The sequence below is a fragment of the Mus musculus genome, chromosome 3 (assembly GCF_000001635.26).
Source record: "Mus musculus strain C57BL/6J chromosome 3, GRCm38.p6 C57BL/6J".
Taxonomy (NCBI): domain Eukaryota; kingdom Metazoa; phylum Chordata; class Mammalia; order Rodentia; family Muridae; genus Mus; species Mus musculus.
In genome coordinates, this window is record NC_000069.6 from 79,856,226 (window position 1) to 79,859,245 (window position 3,020).

General features: G+C 44.2%; 1 long non-coding RNA gene across 1 annotated transcript in view; it reads left to right on the forward strand.

Moving 5' to 3' along the window:
• The window catches only part of Gm40073, a 3,791-nt gene extending 3,353 nt beyond the window's left edge, over window positions 1-438 (forward strand). Inside the window, exon 3 of the long non-coding RNA XR_867364.1 lies at window positions 379-438. This is a non-coding gene — a long non-coding RNA (predicted gene, 40073). The remainder of the gene's footprint in view (window positions 1-378) is intronic.
• Window positions 439-3,020: the final 2,582 nt, after the last annotated feature.

A 3,020-nucleotide genomic window follows, 5' to 3' on the forward strand; every position in this document is an offset into this window, starting at 1 on the left:
CGTGAAGGGCCAAATCTGGGTCTGTGATTCTTTGCTGCTGCGTTTGTGTTGTCTGTGACCCATGCTACCACTTAAGGCCACTCGGATGTCAGTGGTCTGTGCTGAAGCTGAAAGCCATGCTGATGTCTATGATCCCAGCTGCAACTGGGTCCATGGCCCTACTGTACCATGAAGCCCTGTTTGTGGTGTGTGCTGACGCTATAACCATGTAAAAGCCCATAATCCTTGTTCCTGTGGTCCGTCGTCCATAAAGAGCAAAGAAGCTTCATTCACAGTGATATCAATGACTACAGATGCACATTTGAGAAAGAGGGACGTGGAAGATATAGGCGACAACCCCTATCTTCACCCAAATGTCTCCCCCCAAAATCCTAACAGTCTAGAGAGGAAGCCATTGGAGAAAACTTAAAAACTCTGATAGTATGCTACGGTGTCGCCCTGCACAGTAGATGACTTCCGGCAGCTACGCTGGAGTAAGGACTCCGCTCCATTTAAGGGGCAGGCCACCGAGAGCTTGACATCAAGCAGTGAGTATCTAGATTAGATAAATGGGACTTTTTCTTTGTATGTGTGTGTGTGTGTAGGGGGAGGGGGAATAAGAAGGGGAGAGGACAGGGAAGAACTGGGAAGCAAATGTGAGAGGACTGTATGATGAATCAATACAAATATCATGTTGGTAAAAAAAAATAAATAAAAATAAAAAGACTAAGCCTCTTCTTTGTGCAAGTGAGGCACAAAGGCACCAAGGATTCTTCTCTGCGTTCATTATCTTACCTGTTCTTAGAACCGCTTTGTCAATTACATACGTTAATCCTATGGATGAGGGTCCTCAGCTCAAGGAGTAATTTACTCTAAGTATACTATTTTTTTTTATTTAAAAATTCACAGCTTGATCAAGAGTTCCACAATAATCAACATTTATTAAGCCTTAATTATACTTAATAAAATATACCTTGTTTCCTTGTTGTTGTTGTTTTTTCCTTTCCTTTCCTTTCCTTTCCTTTCCTTTCCTTTCCTTTCCTTTCCTTTCCTTTCCTTTCCTTTCCTTTCCTTTCCTTTCCTTTCCTTTCCTTTCCTTTCCTTTCCTTTCCTTTTCCCTCCCTCCCTCCCTCCCTCCCTCCCTCCCTCCCTCCCTCCCTCCCTCCCTCCCACTCTCTCTTTCTTTCTTTCTTTTTTTTTTTTTTTGAGACAGGGTTTCTCCGTGTAGCCTTGGCTATCCTGGAACTCACTCTGTCGACCAGGCTGGCCTCAAACTCAGAGAGATCTGCCTGCCTCTGACTCTTAAGTGCTGAGATTAAAGGCGTGTGCCACCACCACCCAGCACCTTGTTTTCTTAATATTTTCTTTCTCTTTCTCCTCTTCTTCTTCTTTGAGGTATCTTTTTAAAAGTTTTGAGATTATAGTGTAATTACATTTCTCTCTTCCCGTTCCTTCCTCTAAGTCCTACCAACACCCTTTCCACTCTCCTTCAAATTCATGGCTTTTCTTCAGTGTTAGTGCACTCGTTTGTATAGATGTGTGTGTATATACACACATACATATATAAAGTTTTATGTAAACCTATTCAGTCTGTATGTTGTTAGTGCTAGTTCCTAAGCCAAAGTCTTTCTGAAGCTGGTGACTGTGTTATTGATTAACACATTTTCCAAGGTGATGTGAGATTATGCGCCTCATTTGGCCCCTTAGCTTGACATAAAACACGTAGTGAAGTAAGGCTTTGATGAGGTTCTCATGTCTTTAAGTGTGCATTCAAAAGTGCTGTTGCTTACCACTGCCGGCCAACTGTGCCCTGTGGAGTTTAATTTCTGAATTCCGAGTCTCAGTTTGGCTTTGTTCCCACAATCCTTTTATTTCTTCAGTAAATTTCCCATTTCATGCTGGACACATTGATTTCTCTTTTTCAGATTTCACCTAGGTGCTATTCCATTTCACAAACTAGTGTCCCGGCAAGAAACTGTTTTAGAGTTGCCAAATAGCTATAAGAGAAAGATCAGATATGCTTGAGAAAGAACTGGCTGCGCTCATTAGTTAAAACCAAAAATTTACCCAGATGACAAACCCAATGTGAAAACAAAACATGGTCCCTGTGCCTAGAGTTCTTTCTCCACACCCATTGGCAAGAAGAAAAAAGCATACTCTTGGATTTAAAGCCTATTCTGTTCTGGTGGCATTCAAGGCTCAATAGCCAAGTCTCAGGATGTGTCCTCTGCACTTGTCACCACACGGAAGCTGTCTAACCACCCTTGGCAGCTGTTTTCAGAACCAATAAGAAATTCTCTGTGCCCCTTCAGTGGCATGTGCTACCATTGATTTCTCCCTTTCTTTGCAGCTTTCTATTCACACAGCTAAAGGACACCACATTCTCTGCGTTTTCCTTCAGTGCCCTGCAAGCTCCTTTATTGATCTATTCAGGTGTTTTTGCCTATTGTTCCGGATCTCTTATCTTAAAGTGTCCAGGTTGCTTTTCTGAAACCTTGCCCTATAGTTCTAATAGCTTACTCAGATTTACCCAAACCTACCATGTGTACAATCTTCTATAATTTCCAAAATATTCATGTCTTGTCCAACACGAAGAATGTTGATCAGGGATGTTTGCTTTTAAGGTTCTGCCCCCATAATTCTCATCCATTTTTCTTCCCTCCCTCCCCCATCCCTTCCTCCCTTCCTCCCCCATCCCTTCCTCCCTCCCTCCCTCCCTCCCCCATCCCTTCCTCCCTTCCTCTCCCATCCCTTCCTCCCCCATCCCTTCCTCCCTCTCTCCCCCATCCCTTCCTCCCTCTCTCCCCCATCCCTTCCTCCCTTCCTCTCCCATCCCTTCCTCCCCCATCCCTTCCTCCCTTCCTCTCCCACCCCTTCCTCCCTACCTCCCCCAGCCTTTCCTCCTTCCTTCCCCCATCCCTCTCTCTGTCCCTCCCTTCCATCTTTTCTTTTTGAGACAGGCTTTCACTATGTGTCCCTGGTTGGCCTAGATTTCCATATGTAGACTAGGTTGGCCAAATCTCACAGAGCTCTATCTGCTT